Consider the following 26,776-nt stretch of genomic DNA (forward strand, 5'->3'; position numbering starts at 1 on the left):
GGTCATGATGGAAGGGAAGAATTGGTAATGCTCTTTTAAGTGCTCTTCAGTACACAGAAAGTGATATAGTGTTATTTGAATGTCAAATAATTTTAGATTAATTAAAAATGTAAATTGCAAACTCTAGGACGGTCGCTAATTTTTTTATGGTATAATTGATACACTAAGAAAAGAGAAAATAAAATCACATAAAATGCTCAATTAAAACCACAGAAAGCAAAAAAAGAGAAGAGAAACAAGAACAACTGCAATGAAAACATGGTAGATATTGATCCTATCATATCAATAATCACTTCAAATGTGAATGTTCTTAATAAACCAATTTAAAAAATAAGGCTCAATAATATGTTGCTTACAACAATCCTGCTTTAAACACAAAAACTCATATAGTTTAAAAGTAAAAGGATGGGGTAAGATAAATCATATTAACAGTGAATAAAAGAAGTCTGGAGTAGCTGTCTTAATTTAATACAGCATACTTCACATTTAAAAATATTATCATGGATAAAGATGACATTATATAGTAATCTATTCTCCAATAAGTCTATTTCCAAAAAGTTATAACAATCTTTAACATGTATACATTTAACAATAAAGCATCAAAATATATGAGGGAATAACTGATAGAATTGCAAGGAGAAATAAAACAATCCACATGTATAGTTGGAGACTTGAACACCTTTGTTTCAACAATTGATAGACAAGCAGGTAGAAAATCAATAAGGGTTATAGCACCATAGATAGCCACCTATGGTTAGTGGCTGCTGTATTGAACAGTAAAACCTTCGTCTCCTGTTACCCAAAATGTCATCTCTGGACCAGCAGAACTACTTTTCTTTGGAGCTTGTTAGAAATCTGGAATTTCAAGCAACACTCCAGACTTAACTAAATAAGGATTTTCATTTTTAGCAAAATACCTAGCTGATTCATATGTACGTTAAAGTTTGAGAAACATTGTACTCAATCATCAGAAAACCTAAACATTCCACCAAATCAGACTAGGGTATCCATTACTACTCATCATTCAACTGTGATTATTAGCACTGTCTAATGGTAGGTGTCATTGGATCATATTTGGAGAGAGGAAATAGTGATGGCATGGTAGTATTGCCATCCCCGGGAATCTTTGAAGCAATGCCTCTTTACTTTTAAAGGCAATCGTCTTTGCAAGTCATTAAAAGTACCCCAAACCACCTATAGCTGTGCCTACAATAATGAACAATCTTAAATACAGTCTTTATGCTCAAATCATAATATTTTATATGTGGTGATACCTCATATATATAGTGTTAGCTTCTGGATAATTACACATATACAGAGTGGCATCAGAGTCAGGGAACAGTTCACAGGGGGTGTGGTTTACAAGAGATTATGCATATAATTAAGGAATGTAGGAGAGTGGATGGCCCAAATAATGTTCACAATGGGCCATCAATGGACAATTTCCCAAGTAAAAAGAAAAGAGATATTTTAGTGACCAGTTATGACCAAAATGCCAAATCCCTTAGTGAACCAAGAGAGAATGAATTCTTGAGACAAGGAATAGGCAAAAGATGCAGAAATTGTGGTATTTGTCCTTTGCTAACAAATACAACTACAGGAAAGGATGGGCAACACACACTCCTTAAAGAAGAGCCAGAAAGGTTGAAAAGATATGTAGCAGAGCAAACTACCCTGAAAATCTCAGCTACCTCAAGAGAACTAAAGAATCTTAGACTTAAAGTTCTTCAGTATCTAAAGTGTCCCGAGAATATTTGGTGAAAAAAACAAGCTAAGTCCTATACTTTACTTGCCTCAGAAAACAGCACTGCCTTCAAAGGGGCATGCTGAAGGCATCTCCAATGACTCATTCCCAGGCTGGGTGCACAACTGTGGTACAACCTCAGTGACTCTGTGATAATTTATCTAGCATTCAGCCTGTCCCTTGTTGCCCAGTGTCTGCACATGTAGCAAAGCCTAGTAGACTCTCCTGTGATGCCACAGGTTTCCAGCTTTTTATACCCCAGTGAACAGTGAACAGATCAGAAAGTGCCCTAATCCTTGCATACTGTCACAATTTTCACCAAAGATTTTAATAACCAAATAACCATGAGCCTCTTCTGGTGGGTCTTGACAGCTTTTATATTCTACATAGAGACATCTTTTACTCTGTGGGGTGGACCTGCTAAGAAACCATCAACAAATTATGATACTACAGAATTATACTAGGGTTCTTTAGAAATTGTTTCTAAACACAATGTCCTTGAATAATAAAATAATACCAAATAATCCCGTCTGAAAAAAAAAAAAAATCTTTAAACAGTCTACCCTTGCAAAGATTTGTGAATCAGTAAGTTTAAGCAGAAGGACTAGCTGACTTGTTGAACAGGTAAATACTTTCGATTGACTTCAAAGAAAGCATTTATTGACAAAACATTTCATCCTGGATTTTTGGTATATTTTTACCTACGTGTAGTGGATACAGGCAAACGCTTTGAAAGGTAAAGACTGTTTTCTAACCGGAATTGCCAATTTGTGCCCCAAATAAAAGATTCTGTCAGTAGAATGATTATTTGGCAAGGCCATTCTTTTGCTGCATCAACTAGTGAACTTGCCCCAAGGAAACAGTGCTAGTACTTTGTGCTATTTCATCATCTTGCTGTATGACTTCATTGTTCAGCTTGTGGATCGAAATGTTACTGAGAACACACTATTTTATCACAAACAAGATTTAATGAGAAATATAACATTATACAGACAACATATAAAAAGTTAAAATGTAAATGGTACAATCTTCAGGTACTGTCTGTACCTGGGATTCTGTTTAAAGTCAAGTATCAAGAAAAGCTTGGAGAATCTAATGATTTCCTTGAGTATCAAAAGAATTGACAATTTTATGATTAAAAAATGGACAAATTGGATTAAAAAATACAGAATTTCAATAATTGGAGTGTATGGAAAGCCAAATGAACACTCTAGAAATGAAAATATGTGGTCCAAAATTAAGAACTCATTCCTTCCTTCCTCCTTCTCTCCCTTCTTCCCTCCCTCCCTTCTTTCCTTCCTTTCTAAATATGACATTTAAAATATAAAGTTAGGCAAATAGCATTGTGAAAATCCTGATAAACATTAATCATATATTTTTCAGAAAAGCAGATTGCAAAAGCACAATTTAAAAGTCATCATTGTTGAGGCTATGTATAATATCTTCTCTAATAATGCTTGTTCTATTAGTGATATTTAAAGGCTGAATTATGTATTTTATATAAATTAAATTTCTGATTTAGAGAGAAAAATGAATAACAGTGGAAATCATATTTACTATAAATATATTCCTTTCATTTGCATATTATCATTATGGCAAAATCTGTATTTCTTTAATGAATTTGTCTTTAAAAAGAAGACAGTAGTAAATGTGAAGACAAGCGATCTTTGGATTATCAAAAGAGAAAAAATACAAAGCAGTATTGGTCTATATTAATATGTTATTGATTTAAATTATAATTGCAAGACTAAGTAGTACTCACTGAGAAGTGGATTTATTTCCTGTTTTGGAAAATATGTATTTAAAATAGATTATATACTATTTTGAAATCATTAGTTGAATTAGCTTTACAGCCCTCATTGGCATTACTGAGGCTTATATGTTTAAATTCTTCTACATTGTTTTTGCTTCATTTAAAGTTATTAAAATTTTGGTTTATTTTTAAATGTCATTATTTGTCTAGAATAAATTCTAAACTAGAATTTGTTAACCAATATCACCCCAATAAATTTAATTAGCTAAAGGGAGCTCTAGCTAATGAAGAGATTCAGAACAAGCTTCCCCAAGATGTTCTACTTTGGCATCTGAGTTATTTTGAGTTGAAGGCAAATGAAACCCCGTGAGCTTATGAAAACTTTTAAATTAGGGACCTTGTCTATAATAAGAGCTATCACAAGAAATAATTTTTATGACCTTTCTATAGACCAGGGCAAAATTCTAATTACTGAACATCTGCTCTTCTTATTTTCTTACAAAATTAATTTCCTCCCATTTGAAGACTCAGGACATCTTACCTCATTCCTTAACTCAGGATATCATATGTACCTTATTTTACCTTTCTGTTTCTGAACCTTTCATGTGTATGGGGTCTCTGACTCTCTCTTGTATGTGGGGTTCCCATATGTATGTATGTAATTAAATTTGGTCATTTTATCTTTTTAATCTGCCTTGTGCCTATTTGATTATTAGACCAGCCAGAAGAACATGGAGAGATACAGAAAAGCTTCTTCTTCCCCCACACTAATACAAACAATCCTAAAATTAAAAAAAAGTTAAATTAAATTTATTAGGGTGACATTGGTTAATAAAGTTATATAGCTTTCAAGTGTACAATTCAATAATACGTCATATGTATATTGCATTGTGTGTTCACCACCCAAAGTTAATTTTTTTTCCATCACAATATATTTGACCCCATTAGCCCTTATTTATCTCCTCTCTTCCCCTTTTGCCCTCTAGTAACCATTAAACTATTATCTGTGTCTAAGAGTCTCTGTTTGTCTTATTCATTTGTTGCTTTCATTTTTATATTTCACATATGAGTGAAGTTATATGGTTCTCAACTTTTTGGTCTGACTTATTTCACTTAGCATGATAATCTCAAGATCCATCCATGTTGTTGCAAATGGCAGCATTTCATTTTTTCTTATGGCTGAGTAATATTCCATTATATATATGTACCACATCTTCTTTATCCAATCATCTATCGAAGGGCATTTGGTTGTTTTGAAAAAACAATCCTAAGTTTAGGAGTATTTTTCACTCTTATTCAGTGCACCTTCTCTACATAGCTTTATTACACAATCTCTTACAGGAAAAAAACAAAACAAAACAAAAAGAAATTCATCAGAATAATGTAAAAATTAAAAAAAAGTATAATGAAAGTGCCTTACATTCTACCTTATTTAACACTAATTTAACAAATTTCAAGGAGCTGAAGGCTCTCCTCTGAGATATTTTCAGTGATTTTGGTAACAGATCTCTAAGGTACTGTGGATAGAAGACTAGTCATACATAACCATTTCACAATTAAATGAGGAAATGAAGGTGAAGGTATTAATTATATTATATAAAATTAAAAAGTGAATAACAAATAGAAGTAACTGGAACTTGTTCAGCCTTCCTAGCTAGTCATGATTTCATAACATCTTTATCTCGAGCTAGGAGTAGCTAACTTAGTAACTTTGGGGGCAAGATTTAGACAGAAGCTTTGCCTTGTATTTCTCCCTCTCTTTTCTCTAACAACAAACCAACCCAACTTTAATGAGAACTGAGGAAAAAAATAACATTCAAACTAACATTTTCTGCCCATCATTTTATTTAATGGTAACGTACTTCAGTTCTGTGGAGATAGGCAGTCACAATTTATACATTCAAGATCTAAATCTCAGTAAAAAAGGAGACATTTCAATTATATTTTATAAGAACTAGGCTTATAGTGAATTAAAATAGAGAGATATAGTGCTTTAAGAAAAAAAGAATGTTCCCAAGTCCCCATGGGGAAAAAGGAAGAGATCATTGCGATAAGTGTGTTGGCTCATAGTATTTACAGGTCAAAAGAAAAATTACCAGTTCTAGTCCAGTATAAAAATTTAAAAACCTTCCAGTAGCATTACATATTCCATTGGTGAAAAAAATGCATCAGCCTCACCAAGTATGTGAAGTATGCTTTGAACAGCAGCAAAGTAATTACTTCCCTCCTTGGAATCAGCTCTCCTTACTGAAACCACAAAACCTTAAATTAAAAAGCTGGAAGAGACAGCTTGGTTTTTATAGTTTTCAAAGGGATACAGCTATACAGATTTATAAGCTACAGAGGAAAATCTTAGACCAGAAATAGTTATACTGCACCTAAAAAAAGCATGTTAAGAAACAAAACTGGAAATTAATTGCTTTAATAATGTTATTTAATGGTACCTAAAGAAACAACCTTTATGTATAAGTTTGCTAGGGCTGCCATAACAAAATGCCACAGACTTGGTGGCTTCAAGAACATACACTTATTTTCTCACAGTTCTAGAATCTAGAAGTCTAAGATCAAGGTGCAGGGAGAGTTGGGCTCTTCTGAGGCTTCTCTCCTTAGCTTGTAGATGGCCACCCTCTTACTGCTTCTTTACTTTCCATCCTAATGGTCTCATATGAACTTAATCACCTCTTTAAAAACCTTATTTCAAAATTATGTTATATCTGAGGTACTGGGTGTTGGGACTTCAATATATGAATTTAGGAGGAACACAATTTAGCTCAAAACACCTTCTCCCCGTGAAAGAAAAAACTTTTAAAATAAGTCATTGGACACTACGCCTTTCTTGTTCCTCCTAACTCCCAATTAGTAACTCTCTAGATTTAAGATAAATCTATATATAAAGTTTTAAAATGTTTATAAGTTTTCTAAGAACATTCAAAAAAAGGCAGATGCTATCAAAAAGTGAACTTCAATAGCTGTAGATCTAAGAGATTTTTTGCTGAGTGGGGGCCGTTTTTCTGCACAATATAGAGTATGCTTTTGTGATATAAAGAAAAGCGTATAGGAATATTAATAAAATGTGAGTAAGTACTGGAACTGTCATTGCCTCCTCAGCAAGCACTGTATCCCTCTGTATTGCATAGCAGTGAAGCACTTTGGAGGACTGATCCCACCCAGAAGGGAACTTACATGAGGTCTAATCCAATACTGACCCCTGTCTTCTGATCTGCATGTGCAGGACTGGTGTCCAGTTACAGTGACTGGTTCAGAAGTAGACACATGAACTAATTTGGTCCAAGCAGCATGAACCTCAGAATTGTTTTTTTTTTTTTTTTGTGAAGACCTAATTGGCTTTATTAAGTGATTCATGAATCAGGCAGCATTCCATCTACCAACTAGACATGTGCTCCCAGAATTTTTGACTGCTGAGAAGAGTAAGTCTCTTTCTAGCTGGTCAATGTGGTTAGTAGAATACCTGCAATTGTAGTAGATGTTTCGCAACCATGAGTAAAGTAAGACTAAGAATGAAACTTTTTGTGGAAGAATAAAGAGCTAATAGAATTATAAAGAAATTGAGTTAGGCTTGGTCAGACTGTACCCCCAATTCCCCACCTCTTGACTTTTAAATTATGCAAGCTAATAAATTCCTTTTATTTTTCAAGAGAGCTTAAGATATGCATTCTGTGATCACAACAAAAACTATCTTTACTAATATATCTTATAATTTCCAACTAAGAACCTAAGTACTGTTTGTTTACTTTTTTATTACTGTTGCAACACCCTCCCCCCCAAAAAAACAAAACTCCAGAAATTTCTTAATAAAACTTGGCCAGGTAATTGTGGCTATGTAGACAATTAAGGGAACCAGACCTAAAAACATAGAATTAGCAGTGGATCATCATTTGGGAAAATGATTTCACTACTCTGTGCCCTGGTATTTCATTTTTGCTAATATCCAACTCCAAGAGGCATGATGAATATTATTAAAGTGATAACTGCAAAATACTTTGAGCTCTGATTTAGAGAGTAATAGAAAGTACATCATTAGCATATGGAAGCAAATATTATGTTAAGCAAGATTAACTACCGGATTTAAAGTGTGAGGGTTGGAGAAGAGCCAGTGTCCCTGAAACTGGCGAGGTTGGCATGCAGATTATTTAGAGCTGAAATCAAAGCCCACACACTCAAGAAGACCTTTTTTTTTTTCCTTTTCCTATCTTCACCTTTTCTTCTTAAAGAGATTCACATAGAAAAACCTGCTTCAGGAAGGGAAAAAGCATAATCACCTTAAGCAGTTTCACCTTAGCATTACACAGAAAAGATCTGAGCAGGGGCTTGTTAGCTAGATTCCACCACCGCCCCATTGAAATCTAAGATTTCAATGGGGCGGTGGTGGAATCTAGCTAACAAGCGTTCCTCGCTTTTCTCCTTTGTCCATAATGACATATATCCCCAACTTTGCCTCACTGTCTTCGGAATTTTTATGCTTATGTGAATCCCCTGTGCACACGTATTAAAATTCATTTTTTTTTTCTGCTGTTAATCTGCTGTATGTTGTTTGAATTAGTAAACCATCAAGAAAACTAAAGGGGTAATGGGAAAGTTCCCCTGGCCTGACAAAAGTATCTATTCCACTTTCTTCCATTACTCATTGAAAACTGGTCGTGAAATAAGGTTAATGAGATAGAAATATACAGTTTGCTAATCAAATCCAGAAACAAAAGATAAATGTAGTAACTCCCTCAGAAGGAAAATTAAGAATTCAATCATTTCCTTTCCAGATCGAGATTGACTGCTGGCCATTACTAGCAAAAGAAATATTTCTGAAAGGGGCAGGAAATTAAGTCTATGGTACATAGGAATAAAGACATTCTATCTTTTTTTTTTTTTTTTAACGGCAACAGTGATTCTAGCATTCATAATTGAAAGCTCCAAAGAAACTCTGAAAAAGTGAAATTTGAGACATGGTGATAAATGAGAGACCTCAGGAGGTAGGCAGTATTTCCCATATTCTCATTTAACAAGTTATTATTTCTGTCTTGTCTGAGTGAAGACCTTTTTAGATATCTGAGATATAATGGTTATTATCAGGATACAGACAACTTTCTAGTGAAGACATATGCCTTTGTATATTCTTAGCTTAATTCAGTCTGATTTATCTGACTTTTCAGATATTTTTGAATGTCATACCTAGGTAGAAATTTGGAAAGTATTTATAATTCTTTCTCACATTATCTACTTATAGGGAATCCTACACTCTTATAAAAAAGTGATGGTACGTCAGTTTTTCTAGTATTCGAAAAATATAGATTAATGCAAGGTATCAATCAATGCCTAATGTCCTTTTGTGATTTTAATAAGAGGGCAGGGAGAAATAAAGCAGTGTGCTCTGAGAGAGGGCACAAAGTACATCCTGGATTAGTTGTGAGGAATCAAGTCTCAGATGGTCTGATTCGTTACTCTTCAAAAACTGTTTACATGTATTTACAGAATTTTGATTCTTGAAAATTTATCTTACCAATTACCTATGGCAGTTAAATACTTTCTCCTTCCCAGATTTATTGAGATATAATTGACGTATAACATTGAGTACGACATAATGATTTAATATAATATGTATAAACTGAGAAATAATAACTGAAAATGATTAGTTAACACATCAATCACCTCACATAGTTATAATTTTTTTTTATAGTAAGAACTTTTAAGACTTACCCTCTTAGCAACTTTCAAATACACAGTACAGTTAACTACTTTTGTTAAGTACTTAAGTTGATATCCACTTAACAGATGGGAAAAAATGATGGGCTTGATTTAAGGCACTTTAATTTTATTAATGAGAAGAATTAATAACTTCTCTATAATACTTAAAATCTGTGTCCATTTAGTGCTGTTCCTAACTAATTTCTACAGTTTTCCAAGAAGTTACCTGGATGCAGTTTGCCTATTCTCTGTGAGGCAAAGCTCAGCTTTCACCGAACTGTGCATGTGCGAATGAAAACACTCTTCATATTATGCTCTTCAGGTATTGCTTTGAATGCTTTTTTAGCAATACTCTCCTGAAAGACAAGAGTTCTCCATTTACAACTCTATCAACTGAATGGACAGTAATATTAAATTATTGGTACTTGGCAAAATATTCATAGGCAAAGTCACACAGCAAATCATAGCCTAAAAGGACAAATCTAGTGACACAGGATGTTGTGACTCTAAGTAGACAGGCAGAAAGACAAGTCCTAATGGAATCCTTTTATCTTAAATGACAATGGCTAGAGAACAGATTGCTTCAAGACATTTTATGAAAGTATAATTACCTAGAATTATTCAGCCCCACTTCATTGATTCATTTATTCAAGAAATACTTATTGAATAGCTGCTATGTACCAAGAGGTAGGCTCCGAAGGGGACCAAAAGTTTTGCCTTTTGGGATATTGATTTTAAGCTGGTTATTAAGAAACAAGACTCAGAAGGAAACTTTGACCCTCTCTGCTTTCCTGCCTAAGAGAGTCAGAGAGAAAGACCTACTCAGATGGGAAATCTAAGGAGCCTAATTTGAATTCAGTGTGGTGGATGGTCGGGCTTCAAGCAGAGGCCTGTTTACTAGATCCCCCATTGTGTCTCATTATTTCTGGGTTGCCTAGCAGAAATTTACCTGCAGTGTGTGTTCTGCTCTTCTTCAACTACTTGTAAATTGCCTACTTCCTTCTAAATCGCTACCTCCCCTTTTTCCTCTAAGGCTTATTTGCCCAATTTTATCTCACTGTCTTTGGAATTTTAATGCCTATGTGATTTCCTCATGCTCATGTTTTAAAATTTGATTTTCTCCTGTTAATCTCTCTCTGTCAATTTTATTATTAGCCCACCTAGAAGAACTCAGAAGGTAGGAGGGAAAGTATTATTATTTTTTAGCTCTCATACATTCAAAGATGAACAAAACGGACATAGATAGCCCCAACCCTACTAGGGCTTTTGGCCCAGTGAGAGAGCTAGGCAGTAAAATAAGCACTTAGAATTAATGTGAGGAGTGACCATGAGAGGTGACAGAGTGCTGTAGAAGACAAGGTGGGCACCAGATGTCTGTGGGAGGAACGTCCATGTGTAAATCTAGGTCGCTATTAAAATCTGATCCTCAGGGATGAGATTCAAGTTGAATTTATTGGTGTGGGTGTCACCAGCATATATGGTATATAATAATTAAAACCCTCACAGAGAGAAAGATGATCCACAGAAGAGACAATGTCCAAAGGCAGAATCCTGAGTAGTTCCAGATTTTAAAATACAGGCTCCTTTTCTATCTATGGTTTCTCAAAATGTAATACTGATCTCACCCTAAGTAAAGATGGGGACAGTGTCAATGGCACTAAATATCTCTCTAAAATGTTTTTCAACAAGTTCTGGCATTAAGTGGACTTGGGGATACCAGTGTCCTCTGATTTCTTTCTGAATGCTTCTCAACTTTATCTCTCTAATTTATGGCTTATATTTTTTCACTATTGCTATTGTTTATCTCAAATATTGGAGCTTGAGAGATGCTTTTATGATAAGGAGGCCCTAGTGATTAAAAATAGTTTCAAAGCTCATAGGTCTCCATTATGTAACTCTTTTTATATTGGATGGTTGCCTCCTGGTGAAAGAAAAAAGATAAATTCTTCCTTTAGGTCCAAAATATCCTAGCTGGAACTCAAAGTTCATGAGAGATGAAGATAGTGAACCTGTATATAACAAAATTCTGCTCATAGCTTTGTGTAACAGGTATCTTGAGATTTTTGGGAAGTTTTGTTTTGCATAACTTTGGCAAGTGAACTAGCTTATGGGTGTGCTGAGGCCATTTACAGTGCCCTGAAGCAAGCAGAAAGGAAAGACTGATGTCTTTACCTGATAAAATCTTAAGGAAGGCTACCCGCCTTCAAGTATGTCTGCATTTGATCTGATAACAGGTGAATAATTTCACTTCATTTTAAGCAGCAAAGACAAGGAAGGTATAATTTCTCCTATTCCCTTTGATAGATATTCTTTTCTCTATTTTAAAATGAGATTATCTCCTTCATACATTGTAGTATATTTTGAGAAAAAAGCCCTAAATTTCTGTTGTACGTACTCTATAACGGCCTGAAGTATAAGTTACCCTAAGGACAACTTGCTACCAAGTTTTTTCAAAACATTTAAGCCTCAAGGAAGAGAAGCTCCCCTCATTTTCCTTTAAAATCAAAAATTTAACATTTATTTTAACCTTCAAGTGACTTTAGGTTAAAACATTTTCTTGCTGTTACCAGGTCTGCTGATTTTGGAAATCATATTTCAAAATATCAGTTAGCCTTCTATCTGCTATCTGCAAATATAAATGATGGAATCCTTTCTGTAGCCACACTTAGAAAGATAATTATAAAGCTGATATCAGTAGCATAGCTCAATCTCAAGATGAATTTAGTACCTTGCTATTATAAAACTGAAAAATCTAAAATAAGAACAAGGTGGGAGTTGTTCAAGTATTATCCTGCTTCTTACCCTCAATCCTAGGAAATTACATGTGCCTTTTGTTGTCATTATTGCACCAGGCCAGCTCCAACAGCTCAAGTACAGAAAGGTTTTAACTCTTCACAGAAATGGATTATTCTGGAAAGAGGGAGGCAGTTTTTCTTTTGTGTGCTGTGGGCGGAACAGAGGTTGATGTATAGCGGCACATGGATTAGGTACTACTGCTGAGCTGTTGAGCTGGCATCATCTCCTTCAGTCTATCCTACACATGCTGCCAGAATCAATCTCCTAAAGCACAGCTCTTGTTCTGTCATTCCCCTCTCAAAATTCTCACTACCTCATCCAAGTCTGATCCAAAATGCTCCAACATCTAGTGCCTTATTTTGCCCACTATTCTCTTTCACATGCTATAGATGCTTGAGTGAAATGAAGTACTTTTTTTTCAGTATGTGCCTCACACCACCCTTGCCCCTGGCTTTTCTGCTTTTCTTCATATTGCTCTCTCTACTGGGAATGCTGACTCTATCGTCCCCCAGAGGCCTCTCCAACCCCAACGTCTCCGTCAATTCCCATACTTTGATAGTCCGGGCTTATCAAAAACTCCACTTTCTTTATAATGATTTCTCGATCCCTGATTACTTCTTCTGAATTCTTATGGCTCTTTATCTGAAAGTCTCTAGTTTGCACCATTTTTTCTCCTAGATTGAGGTTATTATTAGATATGTCTTATTATTCCTTCTAAAAGAACCAAGATCCAGGTGGATAGAGATTACTTTTTACTCTAGAAGTATAATTATTAAACATTCTGGCAAAGTATGGTTTGCTTTTAATGGAAGTTGCAGCTGTATTTTTTTCTAGCAATGTCCATATTTCAATAAGGTTTATTCTTGGCTCTGCTGATGATTGTGAATAATTGAGTTTTGCTTGATGTTGATAATATACACTTGATCTAAGGCAATCAATTTCATGTGACTTAAGGAAATGAGAATTCTTTTTTAAGAATGGGTATACTAAGAAGACATTTGTTGTAGGCATTAAAATATTTGCCTACTTTTTAATGTAAGACAATGGTGGAGGAGGGTAAATTTTAAGTCATTATTTCTATTTTACTCCTAAAATGTTCCATTGTGGTTTTCAATGGGCTTTTTTGTCTTTCTTAAACTCGGTTACATGTCATCTAAATTAGTAATTATGTTCCTCATTAAAACAAATGCACTCTGGTGCTGGTAGAAGAATTAAATTCAATTTAGCAAAAATGCATGGAATACTAACTATATGAGATAATGGTAGGAAATTATACAATGAAAGTGGTCTATTTGCTCAAGTTGTTCAAAAATCAAACAGCTTAAATTTTAAGCCATAGTCACATAAAAGCCGTTGAACATTTTGTCAGGACTTGTGTGCATGTATAGTGTCAGAATAAAAACATTAGATTTGTTTAAATTTTTATTTACTTATACTACTATAGGAGTAGTTATTCAATTTTTTCTTATTTTAATGTCTTTTCAACCCTATTACAAAATATATACCTGAAGCAATATATATCTTGAGCAATACAAAATTGTTACAACCTGAGCTTCCCAAAGGCCACCCCAGGCTTTGCAATATTTCACTGTTCTCATAGGGTTGATGGAGTTATCAAGAATCCAGGAACAAATGGCCTTCGTAGTACATTTCCACAGCTAGACTAATTGTGCCTGTAATTTTTACTGAAAACAAAACCGTAATATTTGAGAAAGCCAGCAGTGAGAGTCCATTTTTGATGTACTAAACAGCACTCCAACTTTATCTACCTCAATGATGAGCCTTGTTTGATGAATATTTATTCATGTTTTGATTATTTTTTGATGGTGGTTGTTGACTGGCTTCTATCCTCCAAACTCCTCAGAGTTCTAAGGAGTACTTAGAATAAAATCATTTTGGAGATAGGAAGGACATGGTCATTATCCAGCTTTAATTTCCATTCTCTAGGTAAGAATCTGAGAGCTAGAGTGGTTAAGTGAATTGCTCAAGGTCGTTTTGTAATTTCCTGTCACTAGAACCTAGATTTTTACATTTCTAGCTTAATGACTGATTAGTCTACTACTACAGGTAGAAAGAATTCTAGCTATCATTTTTGTGAGGTATGTGATGGGTTAAAAATGGATTTTATTGAATGACTGTCCTTCGATTCGTTGCACATGTTCTGTCCTGCTTCAACACCTTTTTCCCAACATAAATGTTTCTTTTGAAGGCTTCTCTTTGATGTTGTTTCTAAAACTAATTTTCCCTCCGGTGCTCTTTATCTCATGTTCAGTAGTTCTTTTACCTTTATCTCTGATGTGAAACTATCAAATGTACTCCCCCCGCCCCCAAATATTAGCTATATTTCAGCCCCTGAATATCTTTTATCTAGCATGGCTATGATATCTTCAAAGAATTCCTGCAGATAAGTTATGCAAGTCTGAATCCATCATGGCTAGCCATCAAATGAGGCTTTAGCACTTTGTATGGGGTAATTATTTGACCATCCTTCCTGGAGTCTTTATCATTTCAATTAGCAAAAAAGGAATAGAGAAAAAAGAAATCTTCACTCTGGGTGCTACTAATGGTAAATGTTCATATTGCTTTTAGAAATATAAAGAAGGCATACTTCTATCTTTAGGTTTAAGATCTACTATTGCATGCTTCCTGAAACTTAGTTTTTCCCAGAAAATATACCAATATCTTTACTATTTCTATATCCCACAGTTGCTTATCCCTTTATTTTGCCTTAGTAGAAAGATGAGGATAATAGGTTATTTTACAAACTGAGAGAAAAGATTGTGCTACTCTGATATTAGATAAGAAATAAAAAGGGAGAGTTGCTTTATCTCATATGTAAGGAGGTAATTGCATTTGTACTGATTGTTACTCTTTGGCCTATGAATTCTTTGCTCTCTATTTAATTTCTGGAAGAGAGGCATTTGCTCGTAAGATGTTTTATATTTCATTATGAAATAATAAGAGAGCTAAAGCAAACTTGATTAAATTACAACTATCCAAAGATAAAGAATTTTCAGTTCCAAATTTAGTATTGTCCAATAGCGCTTGTCAATTAACAGCAATAAAACCATGGATGCAGCAGACCCATGAGCATATTTAGCTGGCTTCTGGATGCATACTTTGAAATAAATTTAAAATTCATTTTACCATTTTATAATAAAGCAAAACTTTCACCAAATAGTAATGTGGTTTTATGGTAACATGGAAAAGAATGAGAAGGTACATGAAATAGAAGTTTAGACATTTCCCTTTGGTTATGTTCTATAACGAAGTGGCACTCCAGAATTAATTTATTTCTCTTTAAAAGTAGTTTCAGAGGAGGAAAAGCAAGGAATATTACCATATGCATGATGAACCAAGAGTTTTATTTGTTTATTTATTTTTTACTCTGATCAAATTAGCCTATTCTTAGGAAGTACTGTATAGGCATTTAAACTGAATTATAAAAATATGACCCCTGATGTTTTGGTTTGCAGTTTTGAAATTTGTCTTTTTTGTGTGTGTGTTTAAATTAGAGACACATTTTCTTTAATTTAATAATTTGGTATGTAAAAGGTAATCTGCAACATTAACAAATACCTCCCAGTATTGATTACATACTAAAAATAATAAAGTAGATAACAAAGTTCTTGAGGTTTCTATAAAATGGTAAAGTGATAGACTGAAAATTAAAAAAGGAAATTAGAATTGTCTTTGAAACTATGATTTATTTAAAACATAATCTGATCCCTACATAAGAAGTACCAGGTGAGATGCCTTAGAAAAGGGTATAAAGCTGCATGGTCCACAGCATCTTCTGCCATTTAGAAGCTCATATCTAATGGCAGATCATTTCACTTCTGCACAAATTCAGCCTGTTTCCTATGTCGCACTGATTAAAAGTCAGATTTTACTGTGACCTTGTAATCTACAAAACTTAACAAAATATTCCCCACCACCAACCACCCCAACCCATTCTTGCTACCTCACTGATGTGATCTTCCACTACAAGCTTTCTCACTGTTGTCTCAATAAGCCAGGTACATGTCTGCCTCGGGGCCTTTGCAAATCTGCCAAAAAGCTTTGTTCGGATATCCACAAGGGTACTTCCTTCACTTCATTTAAATCTTCACTCAAAACTCTCCTCAGTGAAGTCTTTTTTTTTAAATATTTTATATTTTCTTATTTTTTAATTTCAGTTGATGTATGATATTATATTAGTTTCAGGTATACAACATAGCGATTAGACATTTACATAATTTACAAAATGATCACCCAATAAATCTAGTACTCATCTGACATAGTTATTACAATATTATTGACTATATTCCCTATGCTATACTATTTTGTAACTACAAATTTGTACTTCTTAATCCCTTCCCCCTTTTCACCCATCCCCTCAATACCCTCCCATCTGGCAACCATCGAAATGTTCTCCGTATCTATGGCTTAGTTTCTGTTTTGTTTCTACATTTATTTTGTTCTTCAGATTCCGCATATAAGTGAAATCATATGGAATTTGTCTTTCTCTGTCTAATTTATTTCATTTAGTATAATACCTTCTAGGTCCATCTATCTTGTTGCAGATGGCAAGATTTCATTCTTTTAAGTGGCTGAGTAATATTCCATTGCATATATGTACTTCTTCTTTATGCATTCATCTATTGCTGGACACTTAGGTTGCTTCCATATCTTGGCTATTGTAAATAATGCTGCAATGAGCATATGTATGCATATGTCTTTTCGTATTAGTGTTTTGGGTTTCTTTAAATAAATTTCCAGAAGTGGGATTACTGGGTCCTTATTTGTCTCTTGTTATATAGCCTTTGGTTTGAAGTCTATTTTGTCATATAGATACTGTTACCCCAGGTTTTTTTTTAGAAAAAAATTTTTAAATTAGTTTATTTGAATTATTTGCAAGTATACAGTACATTGATTAGACATCTATATAGTTCATAAAACGATCCCCCAATTGCTCCCTCCACCTAGCCAACATATTAATGCTAATTGCATTCTCTATACCGTGATCCCCATCCCTGTGACCATCTATCAACTACTAATGTGTACTTCTTTAACCTTTCACTCCATTTTCCCAGTCCTCTACACCCCTTCCCTTCTGTCCATCACCAAATTGTCCACTATATTTGTGTCTGTTTTTGATTAGTTTGTTCTTTTTATTCCTTAGATTCCACATATAAGTGCACCCCAGGATTTTTTGTTGTCGTTTGTTCTGATTTTCACTTAACATCTTTTTCTACCCCTTTACTTTCAGTCTGTATGTGTCTTTTGATCTGAAAGGAGTCTCTTGTAGGCAGCATATGTAAGGGTCTTGTTTTCTTATCCATTCAGCCACCTTATGTCTTTTGATTTAACGCATTTAAAGTAATTGTTGACAGATATGTAGTTATTGACATTTTATTATTCATATTTTTGATCTTTTTTTTTTCTTCTTAAAAAAGTCCCTTTGACATTTTTGTAATACTGGTTTGGTAGTGATAAACTCCTTTAGCTTTTTCTTGTCTGGGAAACTCTTTATCTGTCCTTCGATTCTAAATGATAGCTTTGCTGGATAATCTTGGTTGTAGGTCCTTACTTTTCATTACTTTGAATATTTCCTGCTAATCTCTCTGGCCTGCAAATTTTCTATTGATAAATCAGGTTACAGTCTTGTGGGAGCTCCCGTGTAGGTAACTAACTCCTTTTCTCTTGCTGTTTTTTAAATTCCCTTTGTCTTTAGCCTTTAGCATTTTAATGATGATGTGCCTTGGAGCGGGCCTATTTGAGTTCATCTTGTTTGGACTCTCTGCACTTCCTGGGATTGTATGTCTATTTCTTTTAATAGGTTAGGGAAGTTTTCCATAATTGTTTCTTCAAATAGGTTCTCTCTCTCTTCACCTTCTGGCACCCCTATGATGAAAATGTTAGTATGCTTGATGTTGTCCCAGAGGCCTCTTAAACTATTCTCATATTTTTTAAAATTCTTTTTTCTTTTTCTGTTCTGATTGGGTGTTTTCTGCTACCTTGTTTTCCAAATGGCTGATTTGATTCTCTGCTTCATCTAATCTACTATTGATTCCCTCTAATGTATTCTTCATTTCAGTTATTGTATTCTTCATTTTGGACTGGTTCTTTTTAATATTTTCTATCTTCATTTTTATGTTTCCTATCTCTTTGTCGAAGTTCTCACTATGATCACTGAGCATCCTTATAGCCAGTATTTTGAACTCTGCATCTGATAGATTGTTTGTCTCCATTTCATTTAGTTTCTTTTCTGGAGATTTGTTCTGTTCTTTCATTTGGGACATGCGTCTTTGTCTCCTTGTTTTGGCTGCCTCTCTTTGTTCATTTCTATATATTAGGTAGAGCTGCTGTCTCTCATTCTTCATAGAGTGGCCTTATGTAGTAAGTGTGCTGTGTGGCCCACTGGTGCAGTCTCCCTGGTCACCTTAGCCAGGTGCTCCAGTTGTGTTCCTTGTGTGTGCCTCCTGTTGTAGTTGAGCCTTGATTACTGTTGACACATCAGTGGGAGAGATTGACCCTCATGCTCAATTGATTGTGAGGACTGGCGTGACTACATTGGAGGAGCTATTGTGCAGGTACTGAAGCTACAGAGCAGGATTTACTTTAGCAGGGCTATGGTGCCTGCTGAGTCTACCCTTTAGATGTGTCATCTGTGGAGATGGTTGGGTGTTGCTCTGGCATGGTCTGAATCTGGCCACTGGGTGTATTGATTCTCGGTCCTCTTGCCGGCCAAGTTCAGCAGCTTCTTGTGCCATGCCTAGGGCCACTTGGTATGAGCTATAAAGTGATCTGCAGATGGTTGTCACTTGTTCTGGGCTTGGAGGTGCCTGGGAGAGGCTAAGCTGTGAACTGAAGCTGGCTGCTGCTAGTGTTAGGCTTAGGGCTGCTTAGCAAGAGGTTTGGGGCATGCTGAGGCCAGACGCTGCTTGTTTGGGGTTCGTGAACCTTTGAGAGATTTTAGTTAAGTCTGCAGCATCAGCCGTGACTGGCCATTTGTATGGAAAAGCCACTGTAAGTGGCTTAGGTGGGCACACAAGTTGGGTGGGACAGGGTCTTAGGTAATCACCAGGGCCAGGGGAAGAGTGTTAGCTAGCTTCATGGAGGCTGAGATATGGTACCCATCTATGGGTACGGGCTGGGTAGAGAGAGGGTTCAACAAAGGAACAATGGCTTCTACCAGCACTTCTGTCTGGGAAGTGCTGGTAGAAGCACTTCCTGAGTCCTTGCCCTAAAGCCAGATAATTCAGTTCCTTTCCTATGTCCCTGGTGCCTTTTGAGCTGCTGCCCTACTGCTGGAGCTCAGAGTGAGTGAGTTTGTCAGTGAGTAAGACTGTGTGTGGGCCCTTTAAGAGGAACACATGGTACTCCAGCTGCCCTCCATCTCACTGAGCCACAAACTCATCTGGTTTTCACAGCCAGAAGTTTGGGAACTTCTCTTCCCAGCACTGGAGCCCTGGTCTGGGAATTCTGGTGTGGGGCTGGGACCTCTTGCTCTTCAGGGGGCACCTTCACAGCTGAGATATCACTCCAAACTTTAACTACCACATGTAAATATGAGACCAGCCTGTTCTGTATCTCCACTCCTCCTAGCAGTCTTGAGATGGCTTCTTTTGTATGTCTTTAGTTATAAAACTTCTGATCAGCTAGACTTCAGGCTAATCTCAAGGATCGTTGTTCTGTAGTTTAGCTGTAATTTTGATGTGATCATGGGAGGTGACAAGCACAGAGTTTATCTACTCTGCCATCTTGACTGGAAGCCCCTCTGTGAGGTCTTTTTTTTTAATCACTCAAATTAAAATGCATCCCCACACTTTATATTTTACTACATATTTTCTTCCCTGGAATTTATTATTATCCAACATACTATATGTTATACTTATTTTTTAAATTGTCCATTTCAACTAGATTTTTTGTTCGTAAGGAGTTTTATCTACTGTGGCCCTATTACTTGAAACACCATCTGCCACACAATAGGAGCTCAGTAAATATCTGTTTAACGGATAAACAAATAATAAGGCAAAAGGATATGTTCACTAACAGCTATGACACAATGAAAAAATTATAACAGTATAAACAGAGAATAGATACATTTCTTAAATTATGGGATTCTACAGATCTGTGTTTTGGGATTGCTTTTACCAAGTGAAATTCTTTCAATCTCTGTTGTGTTTTATGTAAATGAGCTTATGTGGTTAATAAAATACTTTCTCTTTCCCATACATCCTGGTGATAGAGTGCTATTATCTCTTTAGCTACTTTTTTCCTTTTAAAGAGAAGTTAGAAATATATCTGAGAGTGATTATGAAAACATACTTTCGATTGCAATAAATAATTTCACTTTACAAACATATGTAATGTTTGATAATAGATTTCAAATATGAAATTAGTTTTTTCTTTTTTCTTCTAATCAACCTCCACCTATTGGAGTCTAAATAGCTGAAATAACAGAGATCCATTGTGTTTTTAATCAAATTAGCAAGCAGATTTTCTCCTTTATTGCCCTTCCATAAAAATCTATTTAACATAAAACAAAGATGCAATATTTGATTATGTATAGACTTAAATGCTTCCAATTCTAACCAGTTATTGGAGGGTACATCTAATGATATCTTCACTTCTAATTCAGCAATTTGGTTTTCCAGTTATTTCAATTGGGGATATTACTCTTTTCTCCTGTCAGCAGAAAAGATATAATAGCCCTGCATAGCATTGATCAAGCAATTTTCCTAAATGAATAACTGGTGTTCTTTACAGGCAACACTGGAAGCTGCAAACAAATACCGTCATTCATTTTACTCACTGAAAAAAAAAAGTCACTGAGGAAGAAAGAGAATTTAGAAACTAACTTTCCACAAAAGTAAGATGATGTAATAAGTAGGTTCCCATTATTCAGTGTGTGTGTGTGTGTGTGTGTGTGTGTGCGTGCGCGCGCACGCACTTGTGTAGCTGAAGGCCCCATGCTGTGAAAACATATCCAGGAGAAAGTACTGAAGGAGAGAGAGGTAAATGATAGACTCAGTTTGGCAAGGAAGAGCACACAGTTCATTGTTATCTGGAAAGCCTCACCTCTTCGCTCCCTAAGTGGGGGCTTTTGGAGTAGGGTGCACAACCGAAGCGAGCTATCTAAGTGGCAAAAAGCAAAGCAGACAGGGATGTGGTGATGTGGGGAAGGGAACTCTGCTTAAACTATTTCAATGATGTCCTTTCATTATCTTCTGTCATATGAACCCTTCCTAGCCCCTAACAGGGCAGTGTTATGGTTCCATTCTTTGAACAAAGTTATCTTCTTTGTTTAAAAAGACACAAGACTTAGCCATCCTATCTAAAATTTTAGTCCACCCACCAGGTTTCTATCTCTATAGTTTTAAAATAATCTTGCTGAACAAATACTGGTGGTACAATAGCCCTGCGCTCAGCACTGACATATACTAAGGTTATGGTATGCCTGAGGGTTAGAAATTGAAGCATGGAGAAGGAATATACTAAAAAGCAAGAAAAAAGAAAATAAGAAAGGGAGAGAGTGAAGAGGGAGAGAAAAGGAAAAGAAAGGAAGAAAGAAGGAAGAAAATGACTTATCTGCTTTTAAGAAAAATTATCACTTTATCTAACCATTAGTTTCTATCATATTAGGACCCTTATCATCCTCAAACTCTAGTCATACTAAAGTGTTTACTTTTCCAAACACACTGAAACAGTTCCTGTTTCGTTGCCTCTGCTTGTTTTCCTCTGTCTGGAATGCCACATTCTAGGAAACATCTAAACCTCCAGACTTTTTCTGACCATTCTGTGCTTGATGCCTACAACACCCCCTCTCCACTCTATCTTAATAATTGAAATACATTTATTACCTTTGGCAAGTATTAGTTTGCATGCTTACTTCCCTTCCTTAGGCAAAAAGGCACACCAGGCAAGAAACTGTATCTTTAAGTTCTTGTTTTTCCAGTACCTAGTACAGTGCCTGGCATGTAATATACACGCAATGAATGCTTATTGAATTAATGTCTGTGAAGAAATCCTCAACTTCTCTAAATTTTTCTCCTATCTTATCAGTGAAATAATAGCATAGGTAGCATTTGTAAGGGTTTCTGTGCTCCCTGGCACTGAGTTGAGCAATTATACTCAGTGTGTCATTTCTTTCTCGTAACAAACTTACCAGATAAATGGCATTGAGCACCTGCATTTTCCAGGTATGGAACTCAGGTTTAGGGAAATTAAGTAATTTGTCCAAGGTTATGCAACTACAAAAAAGGCAGAAAATTAGATCGGAGGCAATATAGTAGGTAAGAATACCTTCTTTAGAGTTAAATGGTCTTGGCATCATTTCTACCTGTGATGTTGACAAGTTATGCCATTTATGGAAAGACCCTAAATTTTATTAAGATTCAATTTCTCTCTCTCTCTGAAAAGTAGGCAAAATATCTGCTTTGTCAATATCACAGGGCTTTTATGAATGCCATATAATCTAATCTAGTGGAACATTTTTATATCATACATTGCTATGATTTTAGGTTTATTATCATAAAAACTTGATAATCCTATATATTCTCCCTTATAGTTATGCTCTTTCTTGGGCAAAAATAAAATTAGAAAGAAAATAATAATAATGAGAAACCCATGTTAGCAAAATATACGGTGATAGAGAATACTTATATGTAAATACCACTCCCTGCCCATAGTATGTATATTTTAATGAGATTTTTGAGGATGCATAAACAAAATAATGTATCATAGCCCTTCTGGTCGCTATTCCTTTCAGTAAAATTTTCGGAATTACCTGCAATATTTATCCCATAGTAGACCCAGATACAGAGAAAATGAACTACTTAAGGATAGAGTGGGCACATAAAATATAAAGAGTAAGAAAAAAAAACAGCCTTGGTCTAGGATCAGATTTATGTAGTTATGCTATGTTCATTAATGATGAATCTTTAAGTAGCTGCTAATCCAAGTCTGTCTTGATTCTGATCATTTTCCTCCTTGTAGCTTTTCTGGGTTGGTCTTTTGTCCACTTTTGGCAAAATGCTTTTTCTCTCAAAGTAAGGCTTTAAATCAGACACGGACATAGCCCAACCCTTTTCTGGTGATTGCCCTTACTGATAACTTGATCGTGTCTCATTTTTTCCCCCAAGATAATTTGAATACCACTATAAGCACAGATAAATCTTGCCTTTAGTATCACTTGTTAAAAGAAGCAGTTTTGCAGATGAATTTGGGAACTAGAAACTTGCCTTAAAACTAGAAAATTTTAATGGGATTGATTTTCTTTGCCATCTTCCTACAAGCTGTTTCATCTCTGAAATTACTACTTTTTAAAAGGATTTTACACCGTAGACAAGTTTATGAACAGATTACCCATGTGTACATGTGGTTGGCTTTACCCCCAATAGTGCCACTGAATGCAATCAATAACTGGTTGATGAATTTTTCTGAAAGGCTGACCTCTGCTTTAATAGTGTCTATTTATTATTGCGACACTTTTTTTCTGAAATTTTACCGGAACACTTCAAACTAACTCTAGTATTCCTGAAAGAGAAATTTCTACTTTAAAAGACAACAAACATTACACAATGAATAGACTTTCTCGATTAGAATTCACTTGTAGACTCTTAAGAATGTCTGTATGTTACAGACAAATGATATGAAGCAGACAGGAAGTGAAAGGATGCCTTATTAATGAAGCCAACTCAGTCCTGACTCCTGCTGCCACAACTTCTCTAGTGCTCATAGACTTTATACCAATATAATTTTAGTCTGTTAATTGTGTCCTCAACCTTGCTGCTAACTATCTGTGCTAATAGTTCTGTTCTTTTAAAAGCATAATTATTTATTTAAATTAGTTTAAGTGTACAGTACATTGGTTAGACATCTATATAGTTTTACTCTTTTTTTTCCCATTAGGAAGTGCCATTTCAAATTTCACTTTCCTTGTAAAATTAAAGTATTAAAAAAAAGACACATAGGTGTTTGGGTTCTGCTACCCAGGAATATTCCTCCATATATCTTTCTTTGGAAGCTATTATTTTTTTAATGTCAGCATTCAGGTCTATTTTTATAATCCATAAAGGAAAAAATATATAAGTACGTAAAAGAGTAAAGAAAAAAAAATTAAGTGAGACTCCACCTTTGCTAAGATTATTCTGCCTCTTTAATCTAAGGACCTTAAGTAAGTCTTCCCTTCTCTACAAAGTCATCCCCTGCCCCCCACATATAGTAATACACGGTTCTGTATATATTAGAAAACTATTGCTGCCCTATTTTTTAATCAAGAGAAAGTAGGACTAATCAAAACTGATAAGGTCAGTAGCTTCTCACTGAAAGAGAGAGTAAGAATGGTGACCTATGTAGAATATTCTTCAACAGAAGAAAAAACTGAGAGAACAGTCCAGCTGTTCAACAGATGAGTGAGCAGTTTTGAGTACACGTGGACACATTTTCCTTCTTTTATCTTTCCCCAGATGCTCTATAGGTCTCCTTCGATTATAGCTTCATGTATCTCCTTATATTGGAGAATGGAATTAGAATCTCTTTACATTTTGAATAGAACTGGTATTGATTGGATGCCAGAGAATTAAAAGGAATCTAGGATTAATTTTTGTTAAGGAATATAATTGCCAAAAAACATGTCCCCTAACAAATTATCTGTTTGACAACTACCTTGGAATACTGTAAGATTGCTATACTCTCTCAAGTGAAAACATATGTGAAAGGAAAAATTTAGGACATGAGAAAGAGGAAAATATAACTACTAAGTCTTTGAGGAAAGGAGTCATGTCTCCTTGGTTTCCATTCCTACAGTACCTCACAGTATGCTTTGAATTAATAAATTCTTCATAAATATTTGCTGATCAATCTCGCAGTATTATGAATCTAAATTTTGGCTTGATACATATGGAAAACAAGTAAAGGTAAAAGTCAAAAATTTATAAACTGTGTCTTAAGTTTCCATGTGCCCACACCCCATTCTATTTTTTCAGTACATAGTCTATATACTGAAAAAATCAAGTCTTATTTATGTCATATTAAAAGTTTATATTCATAAGTTGTATTAAAAATCATATTAAGTTGATAATTTGTAAAATGTGGGAATAGCATTTCATTTGAGTACCATTAAAATTATTTCTCTTCTCTTATTGCTTTAAAACCCCAAAATATCCTCAAGCTTCTACACACATGATTTGCTACACTTGATTCTTTATTATTATTATTTTTTTGGAATAAAATTTGCTCTCTTCTCAATGTAAAAAGCCCTGGGATAACCTACAAGGGCTATGAAGAAGATATTCCTAAACATGACATCAATCTTTCAGGATCTGCAGACTTCTTAATGAATACTTAGTATGCAAAAGATTTGCCAATTTTAGATACACTAAAATGCTTATCACAATTGGAATATAAAGATAAAATATAATAAAACACAATATGATTATTTCATAAGCAGGATGATGCTGTTTATATCTGACTCTAGGATAAATAGGTTCTTATGCATTTGGTTTCTTAGTAAAATTAAATCTAAACTTTTGATTATGTCTATTAAGATTTATAGCAAGCATACTGAGGCTCTGTTACATAGCTTTGAATACTGAGATCTAACTTCTAGTGTTTCATCAGATATTAAGTCAATATATCATGATCAAAGCTAAAAGGTTAAAGGATTCAACTCACTCAACTATTAGGGAGTCAAGGGTAAATGACTGTCTAATTTACTCTTCGGTGACATTTGAGTCTAAAATGATTTCTTCATGATCTCATGAATCATATGGATGTGATTTTTAAGTATGCCTGATGATATCCCATCAATATATTTCTAAGGCAACTGGGAGATATAGAAAATCATCAAATATTATAAAAAGTCGATCTATAAGTGATCCAGTCTTTTGCATGATTTTCTTTTGGTCTTGTTAGGGGATCCTATTATCTTTATTTCAGAAAAGTCATTTTTCTGGCAATATGTAATTGTTTCTGGCTGTGCTAGATATTGAATATATCATTGAGATATCCTGCTTGAGATACTGACTTGAAGTCACAGACATGGCAGTATTGGTCTTGGGAAGAAATGTTTGTTTCCTCCTCTTCACTTCAAAAGTAACTTTCCTTTCAATAACCAGTATACTCTAGAATAGAAAAGCAGAGTTTTACATTTATACTTAATGTCCACAATCTTATTATATTCCCAATGCTCATTATTATTTTCTTGATGTTGAACCATGGTCAGGATTAATTAGACTGGCGGCCAACTGACCTCAGGCCTAAAGCTAGTTTAAATGTTGGCACTAAGGTGCAACCTCTGACATTTGCTTATTAACAACTTTTCCTGGGGCACAATAACTGATGCTTATTCACTTCTAATCTCAGCAAAATATTGTCTAAGGCTGCAATATTTTTCAAAAGAATAATAAGCAGTAACTAAAGAAATATCTCTTCTTTACTAGTATAAATTTTCAGTGAACAAAATGTCCCTCATGTATATGAACCATACATACGCTAACACTTGATTATTCTATACACACCAGAGCTTCATGTAACTGTAGAGAAAACTATCAGTCAGAATACAAAGACCATAATAGTTTCTCTTTGACAATGTCTGCCATTCATGTTATGTGGCATTTAGTAAAGTCATTTGCTAAAATAATTTTGCCAATAACTTGTTCTGTTTTCTTTCCACACAATATATTCATTCTTAACTTGTAATTGGTTTCATAAACTCCTCAGCAATTGTGTAATTTGTCTTTTTTTGATAATGCCATGAAATTTGAATGTGTCACACACCTACTTGACAAGTTTCCATA

General features: G+C 34.8%; 1 protein-coding gene across 1 annotated transcript in view; it reads right to left on the reverse strand.

Annotated features, from left to right (window-relative positions):
* Positions 1 to 26,776, reverse strand: part of FUT9 (fucosyltransferase 9) — a 157,155-nt gene that overhangs the window by 29,987 nt on the left and 100,392 nt on the right. The gene's annotated exons all lie outside the window — the stretch shown is intronic.

This window comes from Pteropus alecto, unplaced genomic scaffold (assembly GCF_000325575.1).
Source record: "Pteropus alecto unplaced genomic scaffold, ASM32557v1 scaffold7, whole genome shotgun sequence".
NCBI classification, from domain to species: domain Eukaryota; kingdom Metazoa; phylum Chordata; class Mammalia; order Chiroptera; family Pteropodidae; genus Pteropus; species Pteropus alecto.